General features: G+C 42.6%; 1 protein-coding gene across 3 annotated transcripts in view; it reads right to left on the reverse strand.

The window, feature by feature from the left end:
• LOC139280807 (ELKS/Rab6-interacting/CAST family member 1-like) overlaps positions 1–21,227 on the reverse strand; it is a 1,247,673-nt gene that overhangs the window by 870,868 nt on the left and 355,578 nt on the right. The window lies entirely within an intron of this gene.

Here is a 21,227-nt window from a genome sequence, read left to right on the forward strand (position 1 = left end):
TGTCTACAAAAGGCAGGACAAATCGAATCCGGCCAATTACCACCCCATCAGTCTACTCTCAATCATCAGCAAAATGATGGAACGTGTCGTCGACAGTGCTATCAAGCAGCACCTGTTCACCAATAACCTGCTCACCCATGCCCAATTTGGACCATTCAGCTCCAGACCTCATTACAGCCTTGATCCAAACATGGACAAAAGAGCTGAATTATAGAGATGAGGTGAGGTGAGTGATGGCCTTTGACATCAAGGCAGCATTTGACCGAAAGTGGCATCAAGGAGCCCTAGTTAAACTGAAGTCAATGGGAATCGGGGGGAAAACTCTCCACTGGCTGCAGTCATACCTAGCACAAAGGAAGATGGCTGTGGTGGTTTGGAGATCAATCATCGCAGCCCCAGGACATCACTGCAGGAGTTCCTGAGGGCAGTGTCCTAGGCCCAACCATCTTCAGCTGCTTCATCAATGACCTTCACTCCATCATAAAAGGTCAGAAGTGGGGATGTTCGCTGATGATTAGTGTTCAGTTCCATTCGCAACTCCTCAGATAATGGAGCAGTCTATGCCCGCATGCAGGAAGACCTGGACGATATTCAGGCTTGGGCTGATAAGTGGAAAGTAACATTCTCACCACACATTTGCCAGGCAATGACTATCTCCAACAAGCGAGAGTCTAATCACTGCCCCTTGACAGTTAACGGCATTACCATCGCCGAATCCCCAACAGGTTAGATGCAGGAAGAATGTTCCCGATGTTGGGGAAGTCCAGAACCAGGGGTCACAGTCTAAGGATAAGGGGTAAGCCATCTAGGACTGAGATGAGGAGAAACTTTTTCACCCAGAGAATTGTGAACCTATGGAATTGTCGACCACAGAAAATTGTTGAGCTCAGTTCGTTGGATATATTCAAAAGGAAGTTAGATGTGGCCCTTACGGCTAAAGGGATCAGGTGGTATGGAGAGAAGGCAGGAGTGGGGTACTGAAGTTGCATAATCAGCCATGATCATATTGAATGGTGGTGCAGACTCAAAGGGCTGAATGGCCTGCTCCTGCACCTATTTTCTATGTTTCGATATTTCATCAACATTCTGGGGTCACCATTGACCAGAAACTTTACATGGACCAGTCACATAAATACTGTGGTAACAAGAGCGGGTCAGAGGCTGGGTATTCTGCGGCGAGTTTCTCACTTCCTGACTCCCCAAAGCCTTTCCACCATCTACAAGGCACAAGTCAGGAGTGTGATGGAATACTCTCCACTTGCCTGGATAAGTGCAGCTCCAACATCATCATCCAGGACAAAGCAGCCGCTTGATTGGCACTCCATCCACCACTTTCAACATACACTCCTTCCATCATCAGCAAACCGTGGCTGCAGTGTGTACCATCTAACTGTAGCAACTCGCCAAGGTTTCTTCAACAGCACCTCCCAAACCCACGACCTCTACCACCTAGAATGACAATTGCAGCAGGCGCAAGGGAACACCACCACCTCCATGTTCCCTCCAAGTCACACACCATCCTGACTTGGAAATATATCGCTGTTCCTTCATCGTCGCTGTGTCAAAATCTTGGAACTCCTTCCCAAACAGCACTGGGGAGTACCTTCACCACATGGACTGCAGCAGTTCAAGTAGGCGGCACACCATCATCTTCTCAAGGGAAATTAGGAATGAGCAATAAATACTAGCCTTGCCAGCGACGCCCTCATCCCATGAACAAATAAAAAAAGTACTCCAGTTGTGATGAAATGTTTGAAAGTTAGGAATTTCTTCTGCAAGATGACTGTGGCCTAGCTAAAGAATGGACTTGTAAATACACAGACTGCCAATTGGCTTTCAAGACTTCCCACTGAGTGAATGAACAAAGCTGCCAACCTGCTGAGAAGTTTCTTGTGGTTCTTGGCCACAGTAAACAATTTGAGCTGCAATGGAGGTTTTCATTCCTTCTTGGAATGTGCCAAAAGCTCCATGATATTCTGTTTCCCGGAGTAGCTCGTTGGTTTTTATGGTGTAATCATATTCTTTTGAACCACTTTATAATCTGAGCATGCTCAAGCACAACCGAATCTCCACTGACTTCTTCCTCTGCTTCTCCTTCCCCATACCAGTGATAAGGGCAAATAAATAGAAAGTAGACCGACCAAATTCAGCTCCCTTTCTCACTGCTAGACAATCTAAGATTCTATGCACATACTTTAGATTCAGTTCCCTAGTTGAGGAATAAGAACAGAATAGGTTTATTGGAAAAAAAAATTGGCCTCACTGAAAAGGGAAAACCGCTAACTGATAAATTCCTTTTGTAGTTTGTTTGTCCACAGCTATGCTTTATTTCTGGCATAAAAACAGAAGAGACTCAGACAAGTAGTTAGATGAAAATGGTTACTGACCTTGATGCCAGGCTGCAGTTGACAATCCAGGCAGGAGATGTGAAAGAAAGAAAGATTTTAAGATTTTAGTGCACAGCTTAGATTGGTAAAATATTACTTCAGCAGCAAGCAGAACACAAATTTATTTTACATAAGCAAAGCTCATTGGAACATGAAACACGAAACACTTTACCACAGGTAGTAATTCAAAGGAAAGGAAATCTAATCTAATTAGACTACATTTTTCATAGCTGCAAATTTTGCTGAATTGAATAATAACGAGAATGTTTTGAGAAACAAACCTAGAAAATACATTTTGGTGGTGATTATTTCAATTCCAACTCCTCTACTCTTGAGGTCTCTGCAGTATGTTAGTCTAGTGCTACATCGTCCCTATTTATTTGTCAAAAGGAGATGGTTATGTGCCCACACTTCCACACATGGCGTGTTACCCGATTTTGGCTGTATGTACGATGGTAAAATAAATAAATTGGCATGTAAGTAACCAAGGTTGTTCTTTGGCATGGAGTAGCCAGATTAAAAGGGGAAGCAGGTCTTTTGTCTGACTTGTCAGCCCACTATCCTGAATTTTGCAGTGGCCTAGATGGTGAAAATAATAAAATACTTTAAAAAGGAAGGAAGGAAAAGAATTTTAAAAACTGAAAACATATAGATCCATAGCGCTTCAGGTGCCAAGGCGCATAATATCGGCCAAACTCAATGTGTGAAGGGTTCAGTGCACCCCATTATGGGCATGCAGCATCTAATGCAAACAGCCTGTGCACTCAGTGAATAAAGTTCATTAAGGCCCCAGAAATTATTTAGATTAGGCAACTTCTTGTAATATAGCTGGAGCTATGCCCCAATGGCTCAGGAGCTTTAAGAATGAAAGACTTGGATTTATATAGTGCCTATCACGACCAGCGGACATCTCAAAGCGCTTTACAGCCAATGAAGTACTTTTGGAGTGTAGTCACTGTTATAATGTAGGAAACGCGGCAGCCAATTTATGCACAAGCAAGCTCCCACAAACAGCAATGTGATAATGACCATATAATCTGTTTTTTTGTTAAGTTGGTTGAGGGATAAATATTGGTAAGGACACCAGGGATAACTCTCCTGCTCTTCTTTGAAATAGTACAATGGGATCTTTTACGTTCACTTGAGAGCGCAGATGGGGCCTCGGTTTAAATGTCTCATCTGAAAGATGACACCTCAGCACTGCACTATAGATTTTTTTTGTGCTCAAGTCCCTGGAGTGGGAGTTGAACCCATAACCTTCTGACTTAGAGACCAGAGTGCCACCCACTGAGCCACAGCTGACACTTTAGGGGAGGCACATCTAAAAAAGGCAACATTTTGTTCCAGGATGGTCCTCTCCTTGGTATGCTTGGTATCCTTACTTAGTGCCCTTGCTTTCATTTGGCCTCCAATGGACTTTGGTCTCCACCATATCAAAGAGAAAAAAGTGCCATTCCACTGAAACCCTCATCCAAACACTACTACTCCAATGTTGTCCTGTCTGGCCTCCCATTCTCTATCTCGCACCTTCAACTCATCCAAAACTCTACTCGTATCCTATTCAACAAGTCTCGCTCATCCATCACCCTTGTCCTCCCTGACCTATTCTGGCTTCCAGTCACGCAATGCCTCAAATTTAACATTTTAAAAAAATTTGAGGGGAAGCTAGGCAAGTACAGGAGAGAAAAAGGAATAGAAGTATATGCTGATAGGGTTAGATGAAGTAGGGTGGGAGGAGGCTCGTGTGGAGCATAAACACGACACAGACCAGTTGGGCTGAATGGCCTGTTGCTGTGCTGCATTTTGCAATTCTTTGTAATTCTCATCAGGCAGCCTGTAGTACAGTACCTGTACTTCACTAGCTAGTTGGCACTTGACACTGCAGTCCCTGTGGCAGAGATATATTTAAATGAACTGACATTGCATTATCAAGCGAGGCTAGTTTATTTTAATCATAGGAACATCCCACTATGCTAGGACCACATTATCATCTCATAGTTTTTGAATCCAGACCCCCGAAGTGCAGTTTGGATGGAGGTACAAAAATTCCATTGTCAAAAGCCACAACTTACATTTGCAATTTGTTTAAGCAAGCTAAGAAGTTCAAATGATAACAGCAAATTAAGTGTGAGGAAAATAAAACATTAAGATTTACACTATAATAATGAGAACTGTTTTGTAGTCTTTAACTGAAATCTTAAATCAACCTTTAAGTTACTTTTTAAATGTTTTCTCACAATTCCCCCAGCTCCTTGCTCATTAGGCCATCTCCCTTCATTCTATCCATATTGCACTGGGGAGGGGACAGGAAAGCTCCACTTAGAAATCACATATCTGTATCCCAAACTGCTGGTCAATACATACAGAAAAGAACCTTCACCTCCTTGGACAATTTTTATCCTTTCATTTTCCCAGTGAGCTAGGTCAAGACTTAGAAGTTTGCAGGGGAGGAAGAGTTGTAGAAGTTATCTATGACAGAGATTTGAACTTGGGTCTCCTGGTTCATGATGTGTTTGTATGTTCCAAATGGGTGGCTAGTCATACAGCACAGGAGGTCATTTGGCCCATCGAGTCTGCGCTGGAATTGCTACAATTTGATGGAAATTATTGCGTTGTCCATTTTTGTTTTGAATGCGATTGTGCAATATTTTTGTTTGAGCTATAGTCAGTTGCATTTGTTTTAGCAAATTTGCCATTTCAATTGTATGCATTAATTCAGCATCATCACACCATTGGGCTAAGTAATTGATCCCAATCTGTTTCCCAATTAGGTCATCAAAATTCATAAACCAAGATGATCTTATTGGCATTATTTTAAATGGGTTAATAATGAATCTGGAAATCTACGCATAACTGTTTAAATAAAATTATTCCTTGTAAAATGAGCAGGAAGGATAGAGGCTAATCATATTCCTTTTTCAATGCTTGGTTTTCAATAAGAGTCCTTACAGGGAAGCTCCTGTTTTAATACTACTAACAACACGACATTCAAAGTCAGTTCTAAATGAGTTGTTCTGTATTGAAAGAAGGGAAAAACTTATATTTACATAGCACCTTATTACAGCTCCCGGAAACCGTCCCAAAGTGCACCACACAGAAGGAGTTACTGTTGTTATGTGGGTGAACATGACAGCCATTTTGCACACAGCAGAATCCCACAAACCGCAATGTGATCACAGAACAGTTAACCAGTTTGTTATGGTTGTTGGTTGAGGGTGAAAATGTAATTGTATCCCTTACAAGCTTGAAGGAAGGTATAAAACATGGATATGCTGTACAGTGTAAATCAATTTGCAGCTTTTTGTGCAAAATATCAAAATTAGGATAACTCTGGCATTTGAGCACTGAGACTTCGAACCATGAAATGAGCAATCGGCAAAGGTTCAATTTGCACTCTTAGTTACCATAATGAGTTGTGTCTAGACTGATCTATCTCTTTGCAAGGAGTGGGAAAATTGGAGGGGTGGCTTCTTGGTAGCAGCTCCCTGTAGTATATGTAGGCACCTTTAGTAATGAGGCAGGGTATGATACTTAAACTGTGCAGACCTGTAGTCCTTTATTTGCAGCTCCCGAGTCCAGACAACAAGCTGTGTGTTCCTTTTTATACTGGGTTAACTGCAGTGTGCAGGTAACCCTTAGGTCTCCAGCAGTAGCACCCTCTGGTGTACAGGCAAGGTGTGTACAGTGTAAGGGTACATTTAGTTTTGCATATCAGTGTTACAGACATCACACAGTAAACAGGCATTCATACACAACACTCCCGATGGCTGATCACAGCTAGAATTAACATTAGGCTCTTGGCAGTAGAAGTGGTTAAGCAGGGAGACTATACATAATTACATAGCACGTAGAGCACAGAAAACAGGCCATTCGGCCCAACTAGTGCATGCCAGTGTTTATGCTCCACATGAACCTCCTACCTCACTACTTCATTTAACTGTATCAGCAGATCCGTCTACTCTTTTCTTTCTCATGTACCTAACCAGCTTCCCTTTAAATGCATCTATGCTATTTGCCTCAACTACTCCAGGTGGTGGCAAGTTCCACATTTTAACCACTCTCTGAATAAAGAAGTTTCTCCGAAATTTCTTATTGGATTTATTAGTGACTATATGACCCCTAATTTTGGACTCCCCACAAGCAGAAACATCTTCTCTATGTTTACCATGTCAAACCACTTCATAATTTTAAAGACCTTTGGTCACCGCTCAGTCTTCTCTTTGCTGGAGGAAACAGTTCCAGCCTGTTCAATCTTTCTGATAGGAATAACCTCTCAGTTCTGGTATCATCCTTGTAAATCATTTTTGCACCTTCTCCAGTGCCTCTATGTCCTTTTTTTTTTAAATGGAGAGTATTGTGCACAGTACTCTGAGTGCTCTAACCAAGATTCTATATAAATTTAGCATAACTTCTCTGCTTTTCAATTCTATTCCTTTAAAAATGAACCCAGATAAGAGATTACTTACAAAAAAAACTTATTTTTTCAAAGTACCTGTAGAGTCAAAATTACATTAGCAAGGAAGAGAGGCATAAAGTTAATCTGTTAAAGTGGCTGAAAGCTTTACCACTCCCACTTTACTGTCTGAGAATCCACTGAGCTCAATTTACAGTTAGTTGCAGGATGTCCAGCTCCTTAGCAATATACTAACCTGCTATCCTTTTTCCTAGCAGTGGCTGCAGGAAATGCCAGCGTTACACTACCTACACACACATCCAAAAAACAGTACAGCAAGACAGACAGAAAATTGTTTTCCTTGTCAATCTAATTTAAACCATTTTTGCATTCACATTTAATGGCTTGGTTCTTTGATGCAAATGCAATCTAATAGCAATATTGAAACAAAAGGGACATACATCAAAATATCTATCAGATTGGCTTAGTCAGTACATGCTGTTATTTCTCTGCCACTGATGCATGCTGAAATCATGCAAGCCACGAGAACCACTAATTCCCTTGGTCATTAATGCCTTTAAAGATACAAAACTCAAAGAACGGAGGGCAAAGATTCCAGAAAAAGCAGCAAAGAAAAAGTCCAGTCGCCCATGCAGCAAGCAAAATCATTTCTGTATATCCTGCACTAGTTAAATCATACAGTTGCAAATTCAATCTTTGAACACTTCAAAAAAGGTATAGCTTTTATTTTAAAAAGGGATATTATTAGTGATGGGCAAGGTGTATCTTTACTTTACATAGATGAGAAACACTCCTTCATTAACTCAGTGTCTAGCCACGGAAATTCTTAACAGTTACATTTTCACAATATTGATTTTGGATTTTAAATGGGAGAAAAAATTCCTGGGCTAGCATCTTTAAAGCAACTATTTTTCTGAAGTAAAATTATTGCTTGTTATGTGTTTATTAAAAATAACTGACCAGATGGATTTTTAAAAAAATTTCAATTTAGCTTTTTCCTCCTTTTTTCCTTACTCATTGTGTTAGTTTCTATTACTTAAAAAAGGCCTTTCGCCCATTGTCAGATTGGCAGGGTTTCCTTGATAGTAAAACAAAGTCCAATCTGTGCAATATCTTTTCAAGTGTAGTGCACGTGCTGCCAAAACAAGAATATATCGTGAATTGACCAATTGGGACTCAAATCAAGGCGATGCCACGATGGGTACCAAAATCTAAATCACTAACTCGGCACAAATCCTACATCACTGGATCAAATCATTTATACCATAAAATTAAAAAAAAAAATCAAACATTTATAATTCTAATAAAAATGGTTGCTTCCTTCAAAAAAAAATCTTATACCAGTCAACAGCCAACTAAATTAATTTAACGGATTCTCTATTTTGGGACTGGGCTGTCTCAGTGGATAGTTGCAATTGGGAATTTACATGAGGAATGCGTTTGATATTTCCACACTTCTCATATTTAAATAACAATTTTGTGTTTAAAAACATATCCAAAATTGTTTCAAAAGTTCTACCAAGTAAAATGTCGCCATGTGATTGGAAGCCTTAGCAGCCATAAATGGTTAACTTTGCTGAATTTTGTTGTAATTTAACAAGTGCAGGACTTCAGCATGGTCCAGTCAGCTTTTGAAACACATGGGAGCATTTATTCAAACTCTCTCTTACTGGACAGTTCATCTGCATTACAATTAGGGATGAATATTTTAGTAGTTAGATTTTATGTAAACTAATGGAGGTACCCTGATAATTTGGTAAATAGTTGCAACACATGATGCAGTATTAAATGATACGGACCAGAAGGTCCCACTTTTGATTTATTTTCTGTACTGAGTTAACTGACCTCGGCGGGTGAGGGGTCCAGAATCTGGAACAGGCAGCTGGATCCTGAGGTCCAGTAGGACGAAGGAAGCACAATGGGAACATGGAAGGGGAGTTGGGGGGGTGGGGCGGGGGGCAGGCAGAGTCCAGCAGTATTCGATAGAAGCAAAGCTCAGCAGTCTTGCAGGGAGGCAGGTCCTGGAGAATGGGGCTGAATTGTCCGTGGTCCTTTTTGGATCACTGCACACCACCTCTCGACTGCGGTCCCACCTGTCAGCTTCCTCCCCAAACTGCTCTCAGGACCTATACCTGATGACCACCACCGCGCTTCCCCCCACCCCGCCCACCTTACAACCACCCAATTTCATTCTCGATAAACCATTTCTTTGTTTTCTGTCAACAGAGAACCCACACCTAGTCTAATCACAAGTGTTACCTGTCTGTGAATAGTTCATAATAAAAAAGCACTAGTTGTTCGTAAATTTTGATAAATTAGTTGCTCTCCTGTTTTGGGAAGCAGCCACTGCATGTTCCTTCTCGCCTCCCCTTATGGTTCTCGTTTTGCTGATGCCTTATATCCCCTCCCTCACTGTTCCTCCATCTCCTGTGTCTCACTGCCCCCCCCCCCCCCGCCTTATCTTATCCTCTTGGGTACCCTATTATTGCTCCTCTCTTGCACCTCCCATCCTCACTGCACCCGTATTTACTGCCCTTGTATCCCCCATCCCTTGTTCCCCTCCATCCACCATCTTATTGCATCAATTATGGCTACTTCTCTCACTGCCACCGCCCACCCACCACCACTCTTCTCTCGCTGCCTCAAGTGTTCAATATTTATTTCCAGTGAATTCATAGGAAATCTACCGGATACATTTGTCGAGTGTGATGACTGAGCTGAATTAAATTGTGTATTCTGAAACGTGCAATCTGCCTAATTTCCCAGGATACATCACTATTGTTCAGTTAGCTGCATCAATTTGTGCTCAAAAGTTTTTCAAAATTATTTCTAGATAAGCTGGAGGATGAATTTCAAAATCTTTATTCAGGTAAAATTTATATTGAGCGTTTTTGTAAACAGCGAGTTTGTGTGCTTTTGTTCAAGCACAGAGGCAGTGGGGCTGAAATTGCCCACTGCTGGAAACAGAGCGCACGCACCCCGTTTCTAGTGTTTTTACTACCGTGGTGCTTGAGGAGGCCTCTTGAGCGAAATTCCGTTCTTTGGCTTTTTTTTCCGGCGGACCAGAAGTTCCTCATAATGGGGGCAGATATGCGGCGGTAAGCACACTAGAGAGGCGGAGGTTGAGGGGGGTGTAAATGAGCAGGCAGCATGAAGATGCTGTGCTGCCTGTTACATCGAACGGACGCAGGTTAATCGCACATCGTGATCCCCGCACTCGTTTGCAGGGGCTATCCAATTTAACCCCCATAGACTCTGCACCACCCTATTTTCCTGTGCTCTGCCCAGGTGGTACAGATGAAAATCTACTCCTGTGCTTCCAATCTTTTTTATGAGGAGATGCTGAGCAGAGTCCACACACTTCCACAAAAGGAAGCAGCAGAAATATGTTTTGAAAAAATGCATGTTCAACCTCATACAGGGGAAGTGTTTGTTAGTGCTGATGGGGAGGGTTTAAACTAATATGGTAGGGGGATGGGAATCTATGCAGGAAGACATATGGAAGTAAAATGAGGGCAAAAGCAAAAGGTAGAAAGGAGATAAGGAAAGGTGCAGGGTAGAGAAATCAAAAAGGCAAAAATCAAAAAGGGCCACATTACAACATAATTCTAAAAGGACAAAGAGTATAAAAAAAAACAAGCCTGAAGGCTCTGTGTCTCAATGCGAGGAGCATTCGTAATAAGCTGGATGAATTAACTGCATAGATAGCTGTTAACGGATATGATGTAATTGGGATTATGGAGACATGGTTCCAGGGTGACCAAGGCTGGGAACTCAACATCCAGGGGTATTCAATATTCAGGAAGGATAGACAGAAAGGAAAAGGAGGTGGGGTGGCATTGCTGGTTAAAGAGATTAACGCAATAGTAAGGAAGCACATTAGCTTGGATGAGGTCGAATCTGTATGGGTAGAGCTGCGGAACACCAAAGGGCAGAAAATGTTCGTGGGAGTTGTGTACAGACCACCCAACAGTGGTAGTGAGGTTAGAGATGGCATCAAACAGGAAATTTGAGATGCGTGCAAAAAAGGTACAGCAGTTATCATGGGTGACTTTAATCTACATATAGATTGGGCTAACCAAACTGGTAGCAACACAGTGGAGGAGGATTTCCTGGAGTGTATCAGGGATGGTTTTTTAAGACCAATATGTCAAGAAACCATCGAGAGAGCAGGCCATCCTAGACTGGGTATTGTGTAATGAGAGGATTAATTAGCAATCTTGTTGTTCGAGGCCCCTTGGGGAAGAGTGACCATAATATGGTAGAATTCTTCATTAAGATGGAGAGTGACGCACTTAATTCAGAGACTAGGGTCCTGAACTTAAAGAAAGGTAACTTCGATGGTATGAGACTTGAATTGGCTAGGATAGACTGGCGAATGATACTTAAAGGGTTGACGGTGGATAGGCAATGGCAGACATTTAAGGATCACTTGGATGAACAACAATTGTACATCCCTGTCTGGGGTAAAAATAAAACGGGGAATGACACCCACGTCTCGTTGCACCTCCCCTTTTCCTAATCTGTCACTATTCAGATAATATTCTGCCTTCTTGTTTTTGCCACCAAAGTGGATAACCTCACATTTATCTTCATGATACTGCATCTGCCATGCATTTGCCCACTCACCTAAACTGTCCAAGTCACCCTGCAGCCTCTCAGCATCCTCCTCATAGCTCACACTGCCACCCAGCTTAGTGTCATCTGCAAACTTGGAGATATTACATTCAATTCCTTTGTCTAAATCATTAATGTATATTGTAAATAGCTGGGGTCCCAGCACTGAACCTTGCAGTACCTCTCTAGTCACTGCCTGCCATTCTGAAAAGCACCCATTTATTCCTACTTTTTGCTTCCTGTCTGCCAACGTCAATACATTACCCCCAATACCATGTGCTTTAATTTTGCACACTAATCTTTTGTGTGGGACCTTGTCAAAAGCCTTTTGAAAGTCCAAATACACCACATCCACTGGTTCTCCCTTATCCACTCTACGAATTACATCCTCAAGAAATTCTAGAAGATTTGTCAAGCATGATTTCCCTTTCATAAATCCACACTGACCTGGACCGATCCGGTGGTCACTGCTTTCCAAATGCGCTGCTATTACATCTTTAATAATTGATTCCAACATTTTCCCCACTACCAATGTCAGGCTAACCGGTCGATAATTCCCTGTTTTTTCTCTCCCTCCTTTTTTAAAAAGTGGGGTTACATTAGCTCAACCCATAGGAACTGATCTAGAGTCTATAGAATGTTGGAAAATGACCACCAATTCATCCACTATTTCTAGGGCCACTTCCTTAAGTACTCTGGGTTGCAGACTATCAGGACCTGGGGATTTATCGTCCTTCAATCCCATCAATTTCCCTAACACAATTTCCTGACTAATAAGGATTTCCTTCAGTTTCTCCTTCTCGCTAGACCCTCGGTCCCCTAGTATTTCCGGAAAGTTATTTGTGTCTTCCTTAGTGAAGACAGAACCAAAGTATTTCTTCAGTTGGTCTGCCATTTCTTTGTTCCCCATTATAAATTCACCTGATTCTGACTGCAAGGGTCCTACATTTGTCTTCACTAATCTTTTTCTCTTCACATATCTGTAGATGCTTTTGCAGTCAGTTTTTATGTTTTCTGCAAGCTTACTCTCATACTCTATTTTCCCCCTCCGAATTAAACCCTTTGTCCTCCTCTGCTGAATTCTAAATTTCTCCCAGTCCGCAGGTTTGCTGCTTTTTCTGGCCAATTTATATGCCTCTTCCTTGGATTTAACACTATCCCTAATTTCCCTTGTTAGCCACAGTTGAGCCACCTTCCCAGTTTTATTTTTACACCAGACAGGGATGTACAATTGTTGAAGTTCATCCAAGTGATCCTTAAATGTCTGCCATTGCCTATCCACCGTCAACCCTTTAAGTATCATTCACCAGTCGATCCTAGCCAATTCACGTCTCATACCATCGAAGTTACCTTTCTTTAAGTTCAGGACTCTAGACTCTGAATTAACTGTGTCACTCTCCATTTTAATGAAGAACTGTGGTGACACAAACCCATCATAATTAAGACAGCAGCGTTATAGTTTATTTCACAAAAAGTGCAAGCCTTTGATGGAAAATCTATTTTAAGCATCCCTAAAAAGAACTTTAATACAAAAAATAACTTTTAATGATGGCTAAACCACATTAAAGTGCCAGTTGAGAAAAAGGAATATGGAGGAACATTTTTAACCAATATTAATCAGGCAAAAGGCAGCTTGCAACCAAGGACAAAACTGGGGTTGCTGACCAGCGGACCAGTGGAACTGACCAGCACTATCTTGAGCTAAACCCAACAGTGACACACAATAAAAGCAACCCAACTAATCTTTGAACCAACCATGAACAACTGGGGAAATAGCCACGCTTGAAGGAATCAATCATTGAGATGTCCATATGAGAATCAGAAGAGAAATCTGAACACAAAGAATATAAGAACTAATACAATACCTAATTTTTTTTTTACTGCAGTCGACCAGAAAAAACATGTCCTGGTCGAACAGAATGAAGACATCTAAAGATTCAACAGACTTCAAATGATCATCGGTTTGGCCACTGGGCACTTGAAGATTCCAGGACAGATCAAGTTGGGATCTTACTTAATCCATGCGTTGGTGGTTAGTGAACAGTAGACACCTCAAGTCGCTAGAGAAGTACCACCAGCGATGCCGCCGCAAGATCCTACAAATCCCCTGGGAGGACAAACGCACCAACATTAGCGTCCTCGACCAGGCCGACATCCCTAGCATTGAAGTACTGATCACACCTGATTAGCTCCGCTGGGCAGGCCACATCGTTTGCATGCCAGACACGAGACTCCCAAAGCAAGTGCTCCACTCGGAACTCCTTCACGGCAAACAAGGTAAAGGTGGGCAGAGGAAATGTTACAGGGGCACCCTCAAAGCCTCCCTGAAAAAGTGCAACATCCCCACTGACACCTGGGAGTCCCTGGCCAAAGACTGCCCTAAGTGGAGGAAGTGGATCCGTGAGGGCGCTGTGCACCTCAAGACTCAGCGCCGAGAGCATGCAGAAATCAAGCACAGGCAGCGGAAAGATTGTGCGGCAAACCTGTCCCACCCACCCCTTCCCTTAATGACTATCTGTCCCACCTGTGACAGGGATTGTGGTTCTCGTATTGGACTGTTCAGCCAACAAGCCAAAGGATTCATTTTAAGAGTGGAAACAAGTCTTCCTCGATTCCGAGGGACTGCCTATGATGATGAGTGGTTAAATAAAAGATCTCTGAGAAATAGTGTATCTGTATGTGTTCTGTTAAGGCGAATTCAGGTCTACGAATCCCACTAACACCCATAGTGGGAGGTGTGAAAGTTATAAATAATTCCTGCACCTGAAACAATGTTCTTTACTCTCAATAACTAACAAAGACTATTTGTCTCCATTATGTTATGTATGTAAACCTGTAAATACCATGTCTAACCACCAGAGGGCTTATCCCCTGGAGTCCCAAGGGATCCCACAATCCCTTGGGAACACGTGTAAATAAGGAGGCCTCACAGGCTGGAGAGGCATTCCAAGATCTGTAATAAAGAACTACGGTCACACCTTACTTTGAGCTTACAGTATCTAGTCTGACTCTTTATTCAAGACATAACAACTGGCGACGAGATACAGATAACAAACCCCACCGCAACAATGCAGAGAACCGTGGGCATCCTGGAGAAATTTTCAGAGGGAGGTGATTGGGATACCTTTGCGGAGTGACTCGACCAATACTTCGTGGCCAACGAGCTGGAAGGAGAAGCGAATGCTGCCAAACGAAGGTGATCCTCCTCACCGTTTGTGCGGCACCAATGTATGGCCTCATGAAAAATCTGCTCGTTCCAGCGAAACCCACAGACAAGTTGCACAATGAGTTGTGCACACTGGCCTGGGAGCATCTAAACCCGAAGGAAAGCTTTCTGATGGCGAGGTATCAGTTCTACACGTACAAGAGGTCTGAAGGCCAGGAAGTGGCGAGTTACATCGCTGAGCTAAGGTGCCTTGCAGGACATTGCGAATTTAAAGGACACTTGGAGCACATGGTCAAGAACTTCTTTGTACTTGGCATTGGCCATGAAGTAATACTTCACAAACCTTTAACTGCAGAGACCCTTACCTTGAGTAAAGCCATAGTGATAGCCCAGACGTTCATCGCCACCTGTGACAATACCAAACAAATTTCTCAGCACACTAGTGCTGCTGCAAGTACTGTGAACAAAGTAATATTGTTTTCAAATCGAAATGTACAGGGCAGGACTTACACGCCTGCAGCTGCACGTCCACAGATGACTCAGAGTCCACCATCAAGGGTGGTGAATACAAGACCATTAACATCTTGTTGGCGCTGCGGAGGTGATCATCGTTTCCATTCATGCCGCTTCAAAGGGTACGTTTGCAAGAGCTGTGGAACAAAGGGACACCTCCAACGCATGTGCAGGCGAGCTGCAAACCCTGCTAATCCTGCAAACCACCATGTTACAGAGGAGGACAGATCCACGGTGGATCACGACAAACCAGAGCCTCAGACCGAGGAGGCAGAGGTATATGGGGTGCACACATTTACCACAAAGTGTCCCCCGATAATGCTGACGATTGAATTAAATGGACTCCCGGTGTCCATGGAGCTGGACATGGGCGCAAGCCAGTCCATAATGAGCAAAAGTGCAGATCCATTTGATTCCGGGGGTGCGACCCATCCATCACAAGACGAGAGCGGTACCTTACATGATGAGAGGGTGGAGATCGAGCTGGACAGGCTGCAACAAGAGGGCATCATTTCGCCGATCGAATTCAATGAGTGGGCCAGTCCAATTGTTCCAGTCCTTAAGGGAGACGGCACCATCAGAATCTGTGGTGATTACAAAATAACTATCAATCGTTTCTCACTACAGGATCAATACCCGCTACCAAAGGCAGATGACCTATTTGCGATGCTGACAGGAGGGAAAACGTTCACGAAGCTGGACTTGACCTCGGCCTACATGACACAGGAGCTGGAGGAATCATCGAAGGGCCTCACCTGCATCAACACGCACAAAAGTCTCTTCATTTACAACAGATGCCCGTTTGGGATTTGATCGGCCGCGGCAATATTCCAGAGGAACATGGAAATCTTGCTGAAGTCGGTCCCGCGCACTGTGGTCTTCCAGGACGACATCTTGGTTACAGGTTGGGACACCATCGAGCACCTGCAGAATCAGGAGGTTCTTAGTCGGCTTAATCGTGTGGGGCTCAGGCTAAAATGCTCGGTGTGTTTTCCTGGTGCCTGAAGTGGAGTTCCTGGGGAGAAGAATCGCGGCGGACGGCATCAGGTTCACCGATTCGAAGACGGAGGCAATCAAGAATGCACCGAGACCATGACGGAGCTGCGGTTGTTTCTAGGACTCCTGAATTATTTTGGTAACTTACTGGGTCTGAGCACATTGTTAGAACCCCTGCACTCTTTACTGCGTAAAGGAGATGAATGGCTATGAGGTAAAAGCCAAGAAAATGCCTTTGGGAAAGCTAGGAAGCTGTTATGTTCAAACAAATTGCTTGTGTTGTACGATCCATGTAAGCGTTTGGTACTAGCGTGTGATGCATCGTCGTACGGGGTCGGGTGTGTATTGCAACAAGCTAATGAATCTGGGAAATTGCAATTGGTTGCTTATGCATCCAGAAGTCTGTCCAAGGCTGAGAGGGCTTACAGTATGATCGAAAAAGAAGTGTTAGCGTGTGTTTACGGAGTAAAGAAAATGCATCAATATCTGTTCGGGCTGAAATTTGAATTGGAAACCCACCATAAGCCGCTTATATCCCTCTTTTCTGAAAGCAAGGGGATAAATACGAATGCATCGACCCGCATCCAGAGATGCGCACTCACGTTGTCCATATACAACTACACCATTCACCACAGGCACAGAAAACTGTGCTGATGCTCTCAGTAGTCTGCCACTGCCCACCACCGGGGTGGAGATGGCACAGCCCGCAGATTTAGTTATGGTAATAGAAGCATTCGAGAGTGAGCAATCATCGATTACCGCCTGACAGATTAGAACCTGGACGAGCCAGGACCCCTTACTGTCCTTAATAGAAAAGTGTGTGTTCCACGGGTGTTGGTCTAGTGTCCTGTTGGAGATGCAGGAAGAAATAAAACCGTACCAGCGGCACAATGGTGAAATATCTATACAGGCAGACTCTAATTAGTCCACCCTGATCTACACGAACAGGGAGAGAGCAGGCGGCTTCAACAGAATACATATCATGATCGCGCAAATGTGTCACGCGAAATTGAGATAAATGATCCTGTATTTGTGTTGAACTATGGACAAGGTCCCAAGTGGCTTCTGGCACTGTTTTGGCCAAAGAGGGGAGTAGGGTGTTTGTGGTCAAACTCTCAAATGGACTCACCTGCAGGAAACACTTGGACCAAACCAAACTCAGATTTACGGACTATCCAGAACAACCCATAATAGGCTCTTACCTTTTTCGACCCTCCAACACCCACACAAGTGGCAACCGACCCAGCGATTGACCACGAAGCAGAATCCATCACCCGCAGCAGCCCAACAGGACTCACCACCCCCAGCAGCCCAGCGAGGGCCTCACAAACGACTTACAAAAACCGGCATTCGCACCGAGACGATCAAGCTGGGAAAGGAAGGCCCCAGATCGACTCACATTGTAAATAGTTACACTACTGACTTGGGGGGGGCGGTGGTGGGTGTTATGTATGTAAACCTGTAAATACCATGTTTAACCACCAGAGGGCTTATCCCCTGGAGTCCCAAGGGATCCCACAATCCCTTGGGAGCACGTGTAAATAAGGAGGCCTCATAGGCTGAGAGGCACTCCGAGATCGGTAATAAAGGACTATGGTCATACCTTACTTTGAGCTTGCAGTATCTAGTCTGACTCTTTATTCAAGACATAACACATTATATTCCCAGCTGCTGTTGGATGACCTTCAGTTGGGATTGGTAGTTTTTCTTTCCAATCCCTCCTTCAAAGATGGAGCTTTTCACTGCCATATGTGATGTCCTGGTCAAGCACCAGCAGATACATAATAGGTGAGATTGGGCTTAATCTTGGGCATTCCAAATGAGTCAATGGGTCTGAAATCACGGCCTCTCCGTAGGATGTGCCCGTAAACGCCCTGCAAGTTCCAGGTTTAGGCATGTGCCTAAACCCAAAATTTCAGATGTCAAAATTTCTTTTGATAGGTCACATGCATCCTCAGAAGAGCAGCCTTCGCCGGAGGAGAATTGGGCTATTTGCCCAACTCCTGCCCAGCGAATGTCTCTAAAACGCTTACATCTGGTAAAAGCAGGTGTAAGGCCAGTGTAAAAGTTTTAAAAGATAGAAAAATAAAATGTTAATGAATAATTTTTATATTAAAAACCCTGTCCATTAAGGTAAGTTTGTTACACTATTAAAACATATTTTAAAATTCTAAAACAAATTGTATAAAACATTTAATTACATTTTATATATGTGAAGTGTTTTTCCTAAATTTAAAATGTTTGTGTTTTTGGGGGTGTTCTCATTCAGAGTAATGGTGAGCTCCGTGCAAACGGAACTCACCATTACGATGAATGGGGATACACCATTTTCATTGGTTGGTCCAGCCCACGTGATCCCAGGATGCGCATACGCTCCTGAAATATGTGGGCCTCCACGCTGGGCTGCGCTTCAAGGCCTCAGCGCCTAAGTCTTCATTCCTCCGGGACCAGCAGCTACATTCGTAAATAATTTTGTGGTCGGAGACATCAATTTCAGGGCCATTATTTTGTAGCTACATGGATGCCTTTTTGTCGTAACACAGAAAATAAGTCACTTTCAAAATCTGAAAAAAAATTGTATATAAATATACTATACTACACAAACAAACACACACAAACAATTGAGAAGCAACAAACATCATAAAACTAATACATTGGTCACAACCACAACCTTTCATGCTGATTGCCAAAATATCAGAAATACATCAGTATTTAGGCCACACTCCCAGGTTTGCAGTTTATAAAGTCCCACATCAAAGTGCAATACTGTGAACGTCACAGCACTTCAAGTGTATAAGACCATATAGAAACGGCACAACAAAAGAATAAGTCTCCTGTTAAATTTGAGCCCTATTTGTCAACCAATTGCAAATATACAGTTCCTTTCAGTTTAAAAAAATACTCATAAAAGCTATAATTTACCTCCATTAACCTATACCTGCATATTTTATTCTATTTTGAATACCTAGGATCACAGAAACACAGAAACAGACCATGAGGATACTGATCAGGTTAATATTTGGAAAACAAGATTATCTCCCCAAAAATCAAAGTTAGAATACTGCTGTTTAGAAAATCCAGGCTTAAAATAAATTCAATGATAGAGGAGACAATCTCAAAGTCAGACATCATTATATACAGTCAATAATAAAGGATGAGGATCAGGATTCTACATTTAACATAGATCTAATAATCAAGATTAGTTGTCCAAATGCAAAGACTGTTACAATGTATATCTAATGTTACTGTTGTATCTATATTACTGTGTTAATATTTGTTTCTCTTTGCAGTCAAAAGTACATAAACTTGTAAAAATCAAAATCAGTTAGTGTCCCCGTTTTGAACTGTGCAGACAGATTGACTGATTTATGGTTTCTTTCAGTATTAATTTTACCATTTTAACGAAACACATGCAAATGTCAAATATTACCTTCTTACTTTCTGGATGGAAGAATATTTTTTTTAAATTGCAATTGTTTGCCAGTTTTACCATTCCTGCCATTAATTCTTCATGCTAAACTGCTTATCATATTTCTTAAATTTTGTCAATAGATCATTTTTTTCATCAAAAACAAACAAAATCTATTCTGATTTTATTTCTTTAGAAATATAGAAAACTAAGACTTCCTTCTGTGTGTAGCATGTGAAATGATGTAGACTTAAAAGTAATGTTATAAAACATAATGGCCCTGAATTTGCAGTCGGTATGATGGCGTTGAGTATGCCATCACACCGCCTTTGAAACTGACCGCAACTTCGGGATTTGGTGCATGCGCATGTGCCAAATCCTAAGTAGCAGTCTGTCAATGACAGCTCCAAAACTGACTGCTCTGTGCCCCCTCTTCCCCCCCGCCCGCCCCAGAGCCGGCAATCGGTGAAATCTCGTAACTCATTGAAACTGACGAAAACTTCGGCTCTTCCACAGTAAGTACCCTGTTAAATTCCCCACTAAAAGTTAGACCCAAAGGTTTCTTTTGCGCTCTTTAACAATTTTTTTAAGTTAGAATTTTAAGGGTCTACCCACTGCCTTGTTCGTGGCCTAAGAGAGTTCTTCCTTTTGATTGGCTGCTCAGACATCTTGTTCACATCACAGCACTTTGCACAAGGGACCCCCCCCATTAAGTTCCATTGAATTCAAGGTGGGAAAACCTGAAGTTCACGACACGAGGATTGCGAGATCCCTGTGTGGAGCGTACTTCGGGACCAGGAGAGAATGCCTTTTGTCATGTATTTCACCATCTTGCAATGACTATAAGTATGTAAATGTAACTCATGCATACTGTACCTGTACCCTTGAATGCACACCCTGACCACAGGGAGTGAGCTCCTCACCTGGGCTTCCAGGTATAAAAGGGGAGGTCCCACCCAGGATTAACACTCTTCAGTCCTGGAAATAAAGTGAAGGTCACAGAGTGACCGTGTCTGATATATCCATGCCTCGTGTGAGTTTGGAACAAGGTGCAGAGACACCACACCTTTGCTTCGCTGCTGGCCGCAAATTCCAGGCCAGTAGTGTATACAATGTGTGTCAAATGTCGATTTTTAAAAAAAAGGAGACTGAATGAAAAAGAGTAGGGGCCCCCAAAATCCTACGCTCCATCCCGATCTTTACGTTTTCCTTCTCTGCCCTCCTCTCAGGACAGTGTATTCAAGTTTCATTGTAGGCAGCGTCCACAGCCTAACTGCCCTTTATGATTCACAACATGCAGTTGAATCAAAAATTTAATCTGAAGTCTTTATTACTGGAATGAGTAGGCTTTCCAAATAAATAAACGTATTTTCTCATACCTACTGCTCACTTAAACTGCCACAGTTTCTCATTAACCAACTACAAAGGTAATTTCAAATTACAACAACCACAAGGACTTCAAAGAATTGAGTTTATGGCCATCTGGTTAGGATGAAGCCATTCTGTTACACAGCCATGTTAAATGGCACTTTCAAAAGTTTATTACCAGCAACATAATAAACAGCTTTCAGATCCCCCAAAAACATTCTGCTGAAGATTGGGCTATGTACACAAGACATCTCTTGGTTTTGAAGTATAATTTAATCTTTGTAGCCCAAAAGAGGAGGCATGAAAGCGGGCTTTAAATACAGGTTTGATTGCACTTATAATTTTCAGTTGCAATCG

The sequence above is a fragment of the Pristiophorus japonicus genome, chromosome 15 (genome assembly GCF_044704955.1).
Source record: "Pristiophorus japonicus isolate sPriJap1 chromosome 15, sPriJap1.hap1, whole genome shotgun sequence".
Classification (NCBI taxonomy): Eukaryota; Metazoa; Chordata; class Chondrichthyes; family Pristiophoridae; genus Pristiophorus; species Pristiophorus japonicus.